The sequence below is a fragment of the Pelodiscus sinensis genome, chromosome 20, assembly GCF_049634645.1.
Source record: "Pelodiscus sinensis isolate JC-2024 chromosome 20, ASM4963464v1, whole genome shotgun sequence".
Taxonomy (NCBI): Eukaryota; Metazoa; Chordata; order Testudines; family Trionychidae; genus Pelodiscus; species Pelodiscus sinensis.
In genome coordinates, this window is record NC_134730.1 from 26,119,588 (window position 1) to 26,137,003 (window position 17,416).

The 17,416-nt window shown below is 52.0% G+C and overlaps 1 long non-coding RNA gene across 1 annotated transcript in view; it reads right to left on the reverse strand.

The window, feature by feature from the left end:
* LOC102460467 (uncharacterized) overlaps window positions 1-17,416 on the reverse strand; it is a 119,964-nt gene that overhangs the window by 36,899 nt on the left and 65,649 nt on the right. Inside the window, exon 2 of the long non-coding RNA XR_331134.4 lies at window positions 13,363-13,446. This is a non-coding gene — a long non-coding RNA (uncharacterized LOC102460467). The remainder of the gene's footprint in view (window positions 1-13,362; window positions 13,447-17,416) is intronic.

The following is a 17,416-nucleotide window of genomic DNA, read 5'->3' on the forward strand; positions in this document are numbered from 1 at the left end:
TGTTTCAGGGAGGATCGTCACCATGGCAATGTCCAGGTGACCGCACAGGGGGGAGAGAACCCACCTGCATGCAAGTCTTAATCCCTGAAAGTGTGTCCAAAAGCGGCACGCACCCAGAGTAAGAAACAACGACTGTCCTGCAGCCGGGGTGTGATCAAACACACGGGGATAGAACGGCAGGACAGCGGAGCAACCTTGTGCAGCTGAAGGGCATTTAGGGAGTTCACTGAAGCCATAGGATACATGCGGCTCTTTAAAGGAAGGTATCCACCACGAGTTTCCTCTTTGTTTGAGGATTCAGGATCTGGATAGCTAGGAAATACGTCTCTGCACTCGGGATGTGAAATCCCCATTCATCAGCTAACCGGTAATCCCATTCATCAGATAACCGGTAATCCCATTCATCAGATAACCGGTAATCCCATTCATCAGTTAACCGACTAAGTGGGCTGCTGCCGCCACCAGCAGCAGGAGGCTCCCAGCCCCAGGGCCAGGACTACCGCTGGCTCCCGGCCCCGCAGGGACAGGCCACAAGGAGGGGCTACTTTCAGGCACCGGTTAACCAGTCCCCGATAACCATCGCCCAGTAAATTTTGCCAGTTACCTGATCACATCTCTCCTCCGTACTAGGCAGCGGGAGCAGCGTGAAGATCTATGAAGCATCTCGTTTGCAACATCCAGGGACTTGTTCTGGCCCCCATGGTGACACAGCACAGAGGGGCTCTTAAAGTGCTCCAGTTGGAGGGCGGCGGGGGGAGGGAAGGGGAGATTCAGCCATTTCAAGAGCAGCCTCTGGATGGGGCTCTATGCTGGCCCCTTGCAGCCTCTGGATGGGGTATCTCACTAGCCCGGAGCACAGTGGCTATTCTGTGCGGTGCTGCTGTGCAGCCCCCTCCCCAAAATGGAGCAGCCTCTGGGGCAGGCAGCTCCGCTCCGTTTCAGCTCACACCAGGTTTGGGAGCTCAGACCTCCTGCCCCAGCCAGGGGCTGCTGCCACACGGCGCTGCTGCCTCTATCACAGGCAGCAGCACGGAGCAACAAGCAGTCGGTCGTGAGGGGAGCTAGTTTTTCAACTGGCCCCTCCTTGCAGGCCAGTTCCTGCCTGGCACCCTATGCTGCTGCCTCTGATACAGAAGCAGCAGTGCAGAGTGGCAGGAGGCTCCTCAGGAGCAGGTCTGGAGCACGCTGGCTGCCGGCCCCACCCTTGAGGACTATAGAATAGTGGACTAATCGATAAGAATTCGTGAGGTTACTCGACTATTCAATTAACCAATATTTAACATTCCAAACCAGTGTAGAAGTCTGGTTCCTCCCACTGGGAATAAGCCTCTTGAGAAGGGCTTATTCAAAGAAAACCCCTCTCTCTAGGTTACCATAGTGTTCCCATCACCATGCTATCCAAGCGCCTTGTATGAACTGAGCCAGCCCTGAAAATCCCAGATGTGTTTCGGCACCATGTGTTTCAGGCCGACACCACGGTAACAGTCCCGCAGGACAAAACTCACCCTGTGCCTCAGTTGGCTTCTTCACGCGGCTCCTCTTCACCACCCGCACCCACGGCGGCTGCACGGGTTGGCAAAAACAGACTCAAGCGGGAAGGAAGACTCGTGACTCAGTCTGCCCATTTTTTTCCCGGCAGCTTAATGATGGAGCAGAGACAGCTACGCCGACCTCGCCCCTTTCATGCCTCACCTCAGGGAACGCACACGGATTTCACAATTCCCTGCCAAGTATCAAGTGTGCAGATGTTGGATTCTTGGCAGGCAGTGCAGCTCTGAGCCCTGAGGTCACCACCACACCCCTCCCAAAGGCATAGTGTGGGGCTGATGACCATACCCACCCAGCATGCTTTCAGCTGTACCTTTGTGCCCGAGGGCTTAAGGGAACGAGAATCAAACAGCCTCCCACAACCACGCAAAAGAGCAGGAGCAATACAGAGAAGGAAACCAAATAGATTCTTGCCCTCTGCTGGGGTTCCTGCTCCCCAGGGACCATCTATCCCTACTTCCCATGGCTGACTCATGTGAACTAAAAGGGTAGAGAGCCAAAACGCAGCCTCTGGAATCCACCAGGTTGTTTCAAACGGCCATCGCATGGCCTTGTTGGTGGAGAAAACTCTCCTAAGCAGATACTGTTAAGTAACACAGAAGCACACTCACCCCCACCCCCAGCTTTGATAGGGCTCACTCACACACAGCCCCAGCCTCTTTCGCGGTTTTCTTCTATTTTCTAAAATTAGTGCAAGGTCTTGCGATAACCTCTTTGCAAACATTGGTTCGTATGAACAGTGTTCCCCATTAGCTGAGCATTTGGGAGGGCACGCAGAAAAGATTCAGATGCCGCCATGCTGATTAGCAGAGCGCTCACAGCCGGCACTCTCTGTTTCTATGGGTGGTGCACATCTGCACGTATTTTGGTGCACATACAATTTATTCCTCACAGATGGAAAGGCTTAGAGAACATAATGTAAGAATATAAGAATGGCCGTACTGGGTCAGACCAAAGATCCATCTAGCCCAGTCTGCTGACCGTGGCCAGCACCAGGTGCCCCAGAGGGAGTGGACTGAAGACAACGATCAAGCAATTTGTCTCGTGCCATCCTTCTCTAGCCTCTGACAAACAGAGGCCATGGACACCATTTCTAGCCCCTTGCTAATAGCCTTTTATGGACCTAACTTCCATGAAATTATCTAGCTTCTCTTTAAACTCTGTTCTAGTCCTAGCCTTCACAGCCTCCTGTGGCAAGGAGTTCCACAGGTTGACTATGCGCTGTGTGAAGAAGAACTTTCTTTTAGTAGTTTTAAACCTGCTACCCATTAATTTCATCTGGTGTCCTCTAGTTCTTCTATTATGGGAACTAATAAATAACTTTTCTTTATTCATCCTCTCCATACCACTCATTATTTTATATACCTCTAACATATCCCCCCCTCAGTCTCCTCTTTTCTAAACTGAAAAGTCCCAGTCGCTTTAGCCTCTCTTCATAGAGGAAACGCTGCAGATGATGGATTTTTTTCCCCCTCCACCATTCATCACATGCAACATGAAAGAAGAAAAATACCCACGAACTAACAGGAGGCGAGAAAACTAGAGACGAGACCGGCTTTGCAGTGGGAAGGGGAACCGGAGCCAAGCAATGGCTACTTGGCGGTCTCTTCTATGCATTTGCCCTGGAGCTGACCTGCAGGCCGGGTGCTGGTCATCCCAGATGTAAACAGAGCCTCTGGGACTCTAGGAACAGCCGGTGATTTATGACATTGCAAGTGGGGCTCTTTGGATCAGAAGATTCTTCAAGACATACCTGGAGTGCAGGCAAGAGTGGGATTGCAACCCTAGCCCAGCTCCAGCTTGGAGGGAGGCATAACATGATCCGCTCATTATGTAAAACCCTTGGCACAACTCCATCTCCCATGTATCCTGTTCACAATCTTGTATCCGGTCTGGGAATTCCAAGAACATCTGCAACTGTCTTTTGCCTGACCGCACATCTGCGAGCCGAGGCGCGTCGTGTCCCTACCTGCCGCGCTCTGTCATTAGAAACGAAGCGTGAATTCCCTTCGCACCAGTGAAACACATGAGCCCCAGTGCCAGGTCACACCTGCAGCACAAGGACCTTTTAACCTTCGCCCCCCCCCCCCTCCCGCCCTTGGACAAACCAAAAATACATTGCATTCTTCCTTCTCCCCAAAGGAGGGAGATAGAGATCAGAGAGTGGGTGGGGGATTAAAAAGTAACAGGCCGCTCAAACAAACCCCCCAAGCCCTGCCATACAAAACAGGTCCAAGTCTGCCCACGCAAAAAGTCAGGTCTCTTTTTAAAAGAAAAAGCACCCAAACGAGAGAGCTCATCTCATGGTTAAGACAAAGCTTGCCTTTAAAAAAAAAAAAAAGAAGGGGGGGGGGGGGGAGAGAGGCAGATCTCTGACCTCAGTCAGGTGGGAAAGATACAGCCCAGGGAATTTATTAACAGCTTCAAGATAACTAACCACATTCTCAGAACCCATTTCCTTCCTTTGGCCTCACCCAATCTCTCCCCCTCCAAAATGACAGCTACATAGAGACATGCTTAATGATTGACCAGGGAGGTGAGCTGTACTCCAGATGATCTCAGAAAAAAACCCATAAAGGGTATGCAGGCTGGGGCATATGAAGTGCTTACCGCTGCCTTCAAAATCAGTATGGGCAGGTGTTCGATTCCTGCATTTGTGCTGGTCACTTGTAAAGCGACGGACGATTTCGAGGACTCCATTAGAGACATGTTAAAAAGAAGCCCGGGGGGAACCCAGGCCCTTCTGAAAGTCCTGGCCCCAGTTGCTGGACAGCAGCATGAACAGACACTAGACATGTGCTACACCCCAGGCAGGGGCACAATGAAAGCTTTTCGTTTTAACCTAAGCAAACCCTTCTAGGGTGCCAGGTGTCTGGTATCTGTCTGGTAAAAAAAAAACGGAAAATACCGGACATGTAAAATGTCCACTACAGGCAGTCCCAGGGTTACGTACAAGATAGGGACTGTAGGTTTGTTCTTAAGTTGAATTTGTATGTAAGTCGGAACTGGTACATATTGTAGGGGAAACTCTAGCCAAACATTTCTCCAGAGCTCAGTTTTATTCTCCCACACCTCACTTCCCTCAGTCCTTTATTCTCAAGCTGAGGTGTCTGCTGAGAAAAGCCGCTCCACGTCTCCCTGGTCTGCTGGGGGAAAGCAGCTAGTGCGGGGTTGCCTCACCCCGTTTGTAAGTAGGGATCCGATGTAAGTCGGATCCATGTAACCCGGGGACTGCCTGTATTTTCTGTTTCTCAGAGAGAAGGCCACTTGGGACATTCTGACATTCTTCCCCTGCTGCGTGTGAGGAAGCATGGTGATTTAAAGGTGCAAGGACTTTTTTTCTTTTTTTTTTTTTTTGGTGCAGGTTTTTTTGTTTTTTTTTCCTCGCCACGTTCAGTATTTTTTGTGAAACCATCTGGCAACCCTAAGCCCTTCTGCACTTTGGGCTGGTTTTAGTTTTGAGAGAGGAGAGACCGTTTCTAACCGAATACTTTGAAGGTGAAATTTAGTCTCCCCAGACAGGGTCAGGGTAAGGGCTGTAATTGGGGAGCCCAGCTATGGATAAAGATTACTCCAGCCGAGCCAGAGCAGCCCCCACCATTGAACACGTTAAACGTTCACATCCCTAGTCGAGGCAAGGCCTCGGCGTTACCGGGACTTCAGCTGCCCAGCGATTTGGTGCCGGCCTCCTCGGCACCGGCTTAAATTTCACACCGAAGAAAGGGCTCGTAGGTCAGCCCCCCTTCTGCTGCTCCTCTTGCTTGTTTACACTTGGCTTGATGGAGGCCTGGGAACGGGTAACCAGGGGGTTGGGGTGGGAGCAGAAGCCTCACTAGGCCCCGATCGCCTTGACACCACCCCGTCTCATCTCTTTTTTGGGTCGGGGGGGGGGGCTCTGACCCACAGAAAAATCAGTCTGGGGGAAGGGGGGGGCGCGCACACAAGTGACAAGCAAAAAATGCCCCCCCTCAAAACAAAACGCCCTCAGTGACATGGCTGCCGACTGGGAAGCAGAAAAACACTCATCTCCCCCTCATGCACCAGAGCATGGGAGTGGCCAGGCTAGTAGATTTTGTGCGCCCCCCCCCCCCCCAGGCTCTGGAGTGGGGCCAAAAATGAGGGGTTCAGTGTGTGCGAGGGGGCTGCCAGGAAGGGAGCTTGGGGTGTGAGAGGGAGAGTGCAGGTGTGGAGTGGGGGTGCAGGATCAGGCTGGAAGGTGGGGGGGGGGGGGTCTAGGCAGTGCTCCAGCCTCATGGGGGAAGCCGCAGGGCAGAAGCACCAGCATCAGCGCCCCCGATGCTTTAGGATCATGTTAAGAGACCCTTTCGATGGCACAAACCTAGACTCTCTTCCTTTTACATCTGTCCATCCCAGAACGCCCCACGCAGGGCTTGTAACAGGAGCTCAGTCTGTACCCCCTAAAGTGCCATGGGACACTCAGGAAACTGCTCAGGGCTTTGCCTGTGAATACAGGGTTTCGTTTAACGGGATGCAAAGGTTTCTGTGCGCCACTGAGCCTTCCTCTCCCCCACCTACGCCACCTCTTCGAAGGGCTCCAACAGCCTCCGCCGACGTCCCGCATTGGTCGTTGGCAAGAAACTACCAAACAAATCCATTGAAGAAAAGCCAAGATGGTGGCATTAGAGTGGCTTGGGAAGCAAATTCCCCCTGCCACCCTCCACACCACACCCTCCTCACCGGACGGAGAGACCACGCTGGCAGGTACAGGCTGTCCTCGTGCCTGCCTGAGTTTTAGAGAGGAACGGCGCTGACCTGGCATCTGCAGGCATCGAAACGTAGCCTTTCAGTGGTCGATGGAGTGATGGGGAGATTGCTGAACCGCCCCGTTCTTCGTGCTCATACTCAGGGAAACCCCAACTGGAGACTACATACTCCCAACTCTCCCTCTCAACCCCCACTGTGTCCTTAACCTGTAGCCAAGTGCGACGGGGCACACTCACCCCACACGGGCGAGAAGGGGTTAACCCTGCATGGAGGGCTGAGAAAGCCACGCCCCTCCCCTCTCACTGGGCATGCTCCAGGTGCGCTGGGATAAAAGGGAGCAGCTCAGTTGAGGCTGACAGCCGGAGGGAGAGGGTGTGCGCCGTCTTCTCCAGGCACGCTGCAGCGCAAATCCAGGGATGGAGATGCCACAACCCAGGCGGAAAGCAAGATGCTCCCAGAGGCCTCCCGGAGTGCAGAGATGCCAAGCAGGGGGCAGCCCACACACCAGGGAGATGAGACAGAGCCCCTCCCCACACCCCCAGCAGTGGGGACGGAGGCAGGAAGTAGCCCAGGGGAAGGTGTCTCCTAACCGGTGAGTGAGACAAAGCCGGGAGTCAGTGTGTTTTGGCTGGAGCTTTTCCCCACCGACTCAGTGGCTCAAGCCACAGCCATTAATAGGGCCCTGGGTTGGTATGCAGTAGAGGGGGAGCCTGAACCAGTAGGGGATGTAGCTCTCTTCCCCTGTCTCCTAACTGGGGAGCGGCATAGCCCTGTGAATCAGGGGGAGTTTTCTGACTCTGCCTATTAGGCCACACTGCCTCACGATGGAAGGCGAACATCTAGACGTGGGTTGGGAAGAACAAAGCCGGGAACTGCATGCATGCGCTAAAGGAGGCAGGCACACTCGCCCCACCCTGGGCAAGGTCTTCCCCAAATGTGCGTCACCATATCGGTCAAGAACAGTCGAGTTATTACTTAGCCCTGCCTGAGTGTAGGGACTGGACGAGATGTTCTAGTAAGGTCCTTTCAGTCCTACGCGCCTAGGATTTAGTCCTCTGTACCCTGCCTCATCCTGTACATCCATCCTTCCAGCCGGTTTTTCCTAGCTCTGCCTCAATTGGTCTGCCTACCCCAGGATCACGGTCCCCTGGACTGCCAGCATGCCCAGGGACGTTCCATCAGAGCGCAGCCAGGAAGACGAGCCCTATACGCAAGCCCTCCGCCTGTGCAGTCCGAAATCGCACTGGCTTCAATTTCCCTCCCAGCCAAAATTACAGAAGGGCCCAAGATGGAACGGATTAGAAGGGCAATGCCTAGGCCTTCTGAAGAGGACACCAGAAGATCAGCCCCTCTCCAGCGGGGAACACCCATAAAACCTGACCCATGCACCATAACTCATGCGAGCTGGCAGCTGACGCTCAGAGGCCAGCCGAGTCTGCACGTAGGCAGCGTAACCTTCACCTCCGGAGCTCTGGCCGAGGTCAAGGGACCGATGTGAACAGAGGGAAGAGAAGGCTGGTAGGGGCTAGATTTTTTTTGGTAGATGTGAGCAATTGCACGTGTTTATTTGCGCGCACCGACAGGCAATGAGGCAACACACTAACTCTGTGCATGTGCAAACACCCCAATCTGCAGGCAGGCATCCGGTTGGCAGGGGCAGACCTTTGGCGCATTTTGCATATTCAGCAAAGCTGGGCCTGGCTTATGGCTACAAATGGAAGGGTTTATTTTTAGAAAAGGGAAGGAGAAGAATACAGGTTTTCATGGAACGGAAGAGATGCCGTTATGGAGAAATTCCCTGCACCACGGGAAATGCTCCATTCGGACTGCCAATCTTCGTGGAAACGAAGAGGCGAGGTTATTGCAGAAGCTGGCTAAAGCCTGCAAACACAGCGGTCACAATTTTATTTTCCAAATTCTGCGTGGCCACTGGATTCTCCCTCTGGGTTACTACTTTCATTGAATGGAAACAAGGACGGAAACACGAAAAATAAGGGACAAGGCTTAATATAGTGTGCATCTTTCTCTCAACTGTACATTTTACTGCCCTCGAGTATACAATGCAATTTAAGTGTCTAAATAATTGGTACTCTCAATTATTAAAAATAAGGGCGGGCAGGGTACCTTTACTCCCACAAAGCCCACACCCCTGGTTCCCCCCCCACACACACACACACCCCCTCTGGTGCCCAAGCCCCTACAGCACCCCAAATCCCCTCCAATACCCTGTGCCCCTTCCTGTACCCCAAATTACCTCTGGTACCCCACATCTCCTCCAGTGCCCCCAAGCCCCTGTCCACACCCCAAACTCCCTCCTGTACTCCAGGTCCCCTTTCATGCCCCCTCCAGTGCCCCATACCTCTGCAGTGCCCCAAGCCCCTTCTTGTACCCCAAATCTCCTCCAGTACCCCAGGTCCCCATAGTATTAGCGACTCTCATGTGCTGGTGCAGAGGTATTTCCCTTTAAGGAACAGTCCTGCACTTGGCTACATAATTGGAAGTAGTAACACACTTGTCGCACCCATCTGGTGGTTAAGTCACAGAGGACAACAATCTACTGCTGCTGCCTTCATATGAAGCCACTCCTTAAGGTCAAATGGGCTGTGTCTAGACTGGCCAGTTTTTCTGGAAAATCAGCTGCTTTTCTGGAAAAACTTGCCAGCTGTCTACACTGGCTGCTTGAATTTCCGCAAAAGCACTGACGATCTCATGTAAGATTGTCAGTGTTCTTGCAGAAATACTATGCTGCTCCTGTTCGGGCAAAAGTCCTTTTGCGCAAAAGGGCCAGTATAGACAGCTCAGATTTGTTTTCTGCAAAAAAGCCCCGATCGCGAAAATGGCGATCGGGGCTTTTTTGCGGAAAAGCACGTCTTGATTGGCACGGGCGCTTTTCCGCAAAAAGTGCTTTTGCGGAAAAGCGTCCTGCCAATCTAGACGCTCTGTTCCGAAAATGCTTTTAACGGAAAACTTTTCCGTTAAAAGCATTTCCGGAAAATCATGCCAATCTAGACGTAGCCATGGTGTATATCCCTGCTTTGGTGCGGTTTGGATTTAAACAGGTCTGAAGCAAGGTGAGGGAGATTAATCCTCTTATTTGCATGAATATTCGTTCCCTATTTACCGCTACTTATTGACCTGTACACACCACAAATAGTTACTCCGATTATGGGTTGCTTGCAGGTTGTTCAATTTTGAGCAAGTTGACACACAGCATCCAAGATACTCACAATTAGTCACGTTTGGTTCACTACCAGTTAGCAAAAACAGGGGGAAAAATAGATTACACGAGGAATAAGTCTCTCATGGGTTAACTCTCAACCAACTAGTTAGGAGGGGTTATTAAATAAGCAGCCACGGGCTCTGGTGCTACTTGGCTCTTAAACACCGAGTAAAAACACTGTATGGGGAGCTTAGATCCTCAATGAGCCAGACAACACATTACGTTACAAGACAAAGGTGCAGGTAGCATTACTATGCAGATATTTTTATATTCCTCTCCAGAACGGAGGTGCAACACCAACCCGCCTAGACTGGTGTTCCCTGCAAGATGAATGCTTGGGCAGCTGCCCAGAAGAGATTCAGGTGCCACCCAGCTGGTTGGCAGAGCGCCCACCGCCGGCAGCCTAGGTTTCTACTGGTGGTGCACATGGGCACGTGCCTTGGTGCATATACCAAAATTTATTCTGCACATGGATGGAAAAAATTAGAGGGAACATTGGTCAGCGGAGGAACCGGTTTACAGAGCTTAATACATGAGCCTGTGGGAAGGGATATGAAAGGCTAACCAGTAACCACATCTGGATCTGTTCCTGTCTGGGGCGGGCCCAAGCACCCCGCAGATACCAGCCAGCCCCAGCGCCGCGGCCTGTAGTATGGAGGATGCTCCAGCTGAGCTGGAGCAGTCCCCTCCATGGATCCCACTTAATTGGTTAAATGTTGGGTCAACCTAACGTTTAACAAGGTAACCGATTCATCCCGATTTTACATGCCTAGCCCCTAGTTTTTTTCCTGAACCTCTCCCCTGAAATTTACATACCAAAACTGCAACCTTAATTAATATGCAATTCACATGACAGTGTCTAATGATCCTCAATGAAAAGGTGGGTGAAAGACAGACCCAGAAAACCAGCAAGAAAACGGTGGTTAGAATCACACCCACACGAGAACCGGGGGAGGAAGAGAAAGCAGCAAAATTAAGGGGCTCGGTGACGCTACTTAACTCGTTTCCTTTTATATTCAAGCCCTGCTCTGGTTCCCACCATCCACCTCTCTAGTCTGCTTGGAGAACGCAAAATCCATTATTTATTTTACCACAATCAAAGCTAAACTCCCCCCCACCAGACCGGAATCACCTGTTATTTACCTGGACAGGTGTCACTCCAGTTGCACAAACTTCAGAGAAGCTGGGCAGGAGCCAGGCCTCTGATTTAGATGCCAGGAGATGGGGGGGGGGAGGAGGTAGGAGAGTTGCGGGGGCGCCAAGCAGGAAACAAACAAGGAGAGAGAAACTTTTTGATTAATTGAGAAACTGCAGCCGTGCCATGTTTGAATAAGATTGCACAAAGGAATGTGGGTCTCCTTTTTTGTGTGTTCATTCAGTTGAAACAGAACGAGCGGCGTTCACGCCAGACAGGGAGGGGAGGAGAGAGAAAGATTCATGGGAACTGGCCCGTGTTCGGGATGGGGAGAAGAGGGTAGCAGCAGTTGGGGGAGGGGGGGGTCAGCTGCTTTTTTATAAATTAGAGTGATTGCATGTTTATGCAATAGCTGTAGAGCTGCTGGAGTAGCCTAGCTCACCTCAAAAACCTCGTACTCAGAGGGGGGGGAAAAATTCAAAAACCCTGCTCTGCCCCACATGCAAGCCCCATCATAATTTCGCTTATACCCTCTCCTGTCCTGCTGGAATTGTACAGGGATATTTGTGCTCTATAGCTTAAAAAGCCCCCTAAGAAACGTCAATGTCTTATTTCCGGGTTACTGCTCCTTTTAAAACCTGCCCCTTGTTTGCCATCTGTTCCTGAGAACAAGATACCGGCTGCATGTTGCAGAGACTGTAAGGAGATGCCTACTCTGTGCTCCCTTGTAGCGGCTTTACTCTTGTTCTTTCTTGCTCCGCTGTTTCCTTTGGTCTAACGTTGAAGAGTCAGACACACAGTTGCTCTTTCGGGAAGAGGGGAAAAGAAACAACAACAGATGGGAGTTGGATACGACCACACTGCCACATTCAAAGCGTGGCAGACCCACGACACTCGGGGGAATGTTGCTTTTTTTTTTTTATGAGAGCGTCATGAGATCTCATTGCACAAAACGCAGCTATGAAAACAGACCACCACCAGCTACCATGGGGAGCTCTTTCTTCTGACAGCCACTGCACATAGAGCAAAGGTGGGCAAGAGGCTGCCAGCGGGCCGAATCCGGCCCACCAAGCCACTGGATCTGGCTCACAGCTGCCTTGCTGGGACCCTTAAGCGCAGCTGCAGCCGCTTTGAATATGGCTGCTCTATTCTGGGAGCCAGGAGGGAGGGTCTGTGCTCTGTCACGCCCCTCAGCAAAATCTCTCCGCTCCCATTGGCCAGTTTCCAACCAATAGCAGCTGAGATGTTGCTGGCAGCAGGGGCAGCCAATGAAGCCGCCTCTCCCTCCCACCACCACTCCTTCCCCCGCCAGAGCAGAGCCACTTGGAGCAGCTTGCAACTGCAGCCTCCAGGTTCCCGCAGGGCTGCTGACTGGGAGCTGCTCAGGTAAGAGCCTTCCAGCCAGAGCCTGCCTTTGGCACCCCTCCCTCACCACAGCTACCTGCTCCAGGCCACCACCCAAACCCTCTTCACCCCCTTCCCCCAGGTCACACCTCCCTCAGGCCAGAATCCTCTCCTGTACTCATACCCCCTCCCCGACCCTGCACCCCATTCCCCTGCCCCAATCACAACCCCCTCCTTCACCCAAACACCCTCTCTGACTATTCCCCCTCCTGCACCCAGTCTCCTACCCCAAGCTCCCCTGTCCCAGACCCCAAACCCCCTTGGTAAAAAGGTGGCCCTTGACCACTTGCCAAAATCTTGGAGTGGCCCCTCATTAAAAATTACCCACCCCTGACATAGTATATTGGCCATTACAGAATGCCACGGATTTGTTTCCAGCATTCCCCCAGGACTTTAGGGATTGCGTATAAATCTACCTTTGTATCTATTTGGACTCTACAAACCCGGGAGCCCATTCAAGACAATGGGAGTCCTTCCATTGACTTGAGGTTTGGGTAACACACCCCTCACCCCAACCCTCCAGCACAGAGCTGTTCTGCCAAAAGTCACAGAACACGGACAAAGTACTTTTTTCTCTTCCAATCTGTGCTGTCTGCAGGACTTCTGTAAAGAAGCCAAAGTACGAGGAAGGAAGCACGACAGAGAAATGTCTCTCAGGTGATTGAGCAAGTCAATATTTTTGTCCTGCCATTTGCGATGGCATCCCCACCACATCCTTGGGGCTAACTTCCCTCACAACGGTCTTATGCTCACACAAACGAGTCAACCTATCCCTCCCACGTCATCTCTCAATCCTGTGCTAAGTCTTCCATCTCAGGCTCAAGGGGCAACTGCGAAGCTGGAATTCGCCTGCAAAATCTGACCCTCATCAGAAGGGATCCGAATAGAGACATGGAACGGCTCTCGTTACAATGAGTGATTTCCCCTTCAGGTCCTCTCACCTTATTGTTGGAGGTAGGTCACATCCACCCTGAATTAGCACTGAGGTGGCACTCCCACCTCTGTATCCTGCCCCTCCTTTGCTTCAAGCATCTGAGGAAGTGAGCTGTAGCTCATGGAAGCTTATACCCTAATGCAGGTGCTAGTCTTAAGGTGCCCCGACTCCTGTTTGTTTTTACAATATTTAGCTTTGTTTCTACGTCCAGTCAAAGACACCCTGGCTTGCTATGTAGTTGTATCCCTCTCCCCCAAGGAAAAAAAAATTGACCATCAACGGAGCACTGTGAAGAGCATGATCAAAGACTATCATGGGGGAAATGCTAATGAAATGAGTCTACCGGCAAAGGGGAAAAAACCAAACCACCAAGGCATGGCATTGCGATCTACTTACGTGTCTTCCCGGCTATCCGATGCCATTTCAGTCTACAATGCCAGCGTGCCAAAAGTCTGACCCGGAGGCTTCATGAAGGACTGTCTGGGAGAAAGCAGGGAATCGGTGTTTGTTATTTGCATATACCCATCGTGCCTCCTTTCAAATCCCACCCCCCCACGCAGCCACTTTCCTCTTTCATGCAGCAAAAGGAGGAAGCGCTCTTCAAACACACGGTGAATCTGGTCACTGCACTGCCCTGCGACAGCATATGGTGACATTCAGGGCACGCCTAACGCTATGCAGAAGAGTGACGCTGCCACGGTCGATCTTCCAAGGTTCGATACAGCAGGTCGATTTAGCGGGTCTAGAACAGACCCACCAGATCGAACTCAGAGGGTGCCCCCATCAGCGCCAGTACTCCTGCTCCTCATGAGTAGAGGAAGCCAAAGAGAACGTTTGCTCCCATCCATCTCATGCCGCGCGGACAGCGCAGAAACACGATGTAAGATACGTAGCTGGAGTTGTGTATCTTTCTTCGACCTTCCTACGTAATGTAGACCAGGCCTCAGTGTCTAGGAGGTGCAACTGAAATCTTTTAAGATGTTATTTCCGACACGTGCACGGATATTGTTCCCTCTTTCAAGTTGTAGAGGGTCATACATTGCCCAGAAAAGGGAAGAACCCTCTCCCTACCGCCTGGAGGACTGACCTGGCATTTCGGCAAAACCTACTTTTGAGGATGAAAAAGGAGATGGGGGAAGGCACTGCTACAAAGATCTCACCATCCTATCAACCACCCCCAAACTCAGACTTCAGGGATCACAAGTTAGCCATCCCCTCTTCCCTAACCAGCATGACTTTCACCAGCCCTTTTGTTGCTGCATCCGTCAACACAAAACCCCAGGGCCCTATTGTATCACACGTGACGGGGGGGACATTCCCGGAGAAGCCAACAGAAATCATGGATGCTCAGCAACCTCTTTTCCTTTAGCTGCCATAATCTCGCCATTAGATCCCCCCACGTGGGAAAGTTTTGACCTTGCTCTCCCCTTCCCACCTTTTGTAGAGGTGGAAAAAATGATCCAGGGAGTTTGAGAGGCCTAATTAAGTCAATATTTGCAAGGCTTTAGGCAAATGCCTCCAAGGGCTAGGGTTAAGATCGAGCTTCTTCTACCTGTTCAGCATAGCCACTGCTGAGCAAAGTATTTGGATCAGTGACAGCTTGGCACATCTCTGGCCGTGCACTTGCGGGCACGTATGGTATTAAGAGACCGCATTGCAAGTAAGAGATTCATCCCCACTGCTCAGGAGGGCCTAAGGGAGAGGAAGAGGAGGAAGAAATTCAATCATGGAAGATTTATGCAGCCAAGCTGCTGTTTAGCCAGGTAACCTCCACCGTGCTGCTGGTGAGGTGCTTTGAAGATGGATACGCAAAGTTCAGCAGCAAGGGCTGCCTCACACCTGTTCCTAGAAACCACAATCCACCCCCCTCTGGGCTCAGCTAGTGTTTGGGAACAGTCTCCAAATTACAATCAATTCTCCTTGTAGAATTGCCCCATTTCCACAGCAGAGTATCTCTCCAACGACCACACGCTGCACCAGACTAGCAGCCGCCCTTCAGTACTTTTGCAGGTCTTCAGGAAGGGCAGGGGGAGGAGAAAAAAAAAAAAAAAGAGTAGACAGTGGCCTAATCTCTCTCAGGTCTACAGTTGCTATGTCCTGCCCAGACTCTTCAAAGGAGAGGATCACCAGGCACAGAGCCAGCTCTCCTCATCTGTTGGTACCCATATGGCTTTGCCTAAACCATGCCACCCAGAACTCATCAGGTTTTCATTGCTCTAACCCAGTGGCTCTCAAAGCGTGGTCCACTAGTGGTCTGCAGCTGGCTTACAGGTGGCCCACAGCAAGGAGCCTGCCCGGATTGGCTGGAGGTCCCCAGAAAGGTCTGTAGTGAGTGGGATGGGCCACGGGCCAAGAAGTTTGAGACCCACTGCTCCCCCCGGCACCGCCTCCCCCCCGCTGCTCAGTAGCATTGTCTGCATCTCCCGCACCCCTTCCCCACCAGCACTGGAGTTCAATTATGTCCTCAGAAAGCTGCCATGCTCCTCCTTTATACCAGCGCAGTTTACAAGAGGAATATTGCAACATGTGGGGTGGTTATTAACAGTGACTACTGTAGCCATTTTGGTTTTTATGAAGTGCAAACGCATGTGATTTTAGGGAACCGGTCACCTAGAGGAGAGAGAGATTCATTCCCTCTCCCCTCTCTAGGCTTGGTGGGGGGAAAAACTGCACAATCATCCTTCAAAATTGCTACGGCCCAGCTGCATTACAAGGCATCTCGAAGAGGAATCCGACACACCAACGAAAGCGTCCCGCTTTACATATGGGGCCATTTCATTTAAGCACATCTCGCATTCATGTGGCCTGCGTGGGAATAGAGAGCGCTTTGTGTACCAACGATCTCTCAACACCCTTTACACATGGAATTTGATCAAATGGGACTTATGATCTTCGCGTTGCTTTGAAATCCACCTCCCGCTCCCCAGCCCCCGCTTCTGCACCCAGCGTTACCGCAGAGGTCAGCCGGGACATGAAAGCGAGAGGAGAGAGACAGAGAAGCTTGGCACGTGGACAGCTCAGCCGTGGGAGGCGGCAGGCACCCCGACTGAATGACAGACATTGTCCCCACAGCGCCATGAAGGAAGAGAAGCCGCCAGTGAGAAAGCATTGGCCAGTTTCTGATCTCTAAGATCCTCTCCAACGTCAATGCTCAGAAGAGCTGCACCCAGCACAGATGCAACTATAGCCATGTTGCAAACACACACACACACACACACACACACACACACACACACACACACACACACACCTACCCCTCCCTCCATCCCATCATCACCTAGACTAAATTTTCTCCTGAAGTAGGGATGTAAAAATGTAGCCATTTAAATGGGACATGGCTACACAACTCCTGGGGAGCCGCCAGCCACTCCACACTGCTGCCTCTGCATCGGAGGCAGCAGCGCAGGACGGCCGGTGGGAGCCGGTGCATGCTGGGAACTGGCTTGAAAGTCCACTTCCTATACGCATGGGCTCCCAGTGAGCCTGCTGCCACCTCGCATGTAAACCATGTAACCGCTGACGTTTTCAGCAGTTATACGGTTATTCAGGTACACGCATTTTCACATCCCTATCACGAAGTGCATCTCCACGAGTATTTTATGTTCCATTTTTGGAAAGTGTTGGTTTAATAATAGTACTCATGGCAAGGAACCAGTATCTGACCCCTGCAATGGATTTAGCATCTTCTCTCTCCATGCTGCACAGACCTGGGATGCTTCTGCATTTCTAAGCCCATCACCCCACTCTACCAACGCAAGTCCATTCTGAACAGCCATCATCGGGCCACGTGAATCCAGTGGTTTTGTACCTCGTCCTTCCAGTACGCCACACTCTCAGCTATGGGCTGTCGTCATTGGGCTCGGAGCAGGAATTAACAGAACGAAGTTCTACGCCTTGTGTTATACAGGAGGGCAAACCAGACAATCCAAAGGCCTCTTCTGGCCTGGGGGAGGAACCCCCCCCCCCACAAACTCACAACTTCAGCTGTTCCTGTCCTGCCCTCCCACCCCAACGGGAGCTCAGTTCCGACTTGCATTCAACGCGGAGTCCTACTTGCCTGATGAAGTGAAAGACCCTCACAACTCTATTATGGGGATAAACATGCAACATGCTGTTTAGAGAAGTGGTTCTAAAACGATGCGTCATGACCCAGGATTGGGGGGGGGGGGAGATGGAAGGCCGGGCCCTGGGGCTCATTGCTGCAGGGGGATCAGGGGAGCAGTGGAGAGGATGAGGAAGCTCCCTGCCTGTCCTGGCACTGCAGACTGCGCTGCACCCTAGAGGCAGCCAACAGCTGGCCCAGCTCCTAGGTGGGCTAGAGGGGGAAGAGCGCACGGGGCTCCACGCACTGCCCCTGCCCCAAGCACTAGCCCCGCACTCCCATTGGCTGGGAACCTGCTGCTGGCTGTTTCTGGGGTGCAGCCTGGTCTGCGGTGCCAGGTGAGGCAGG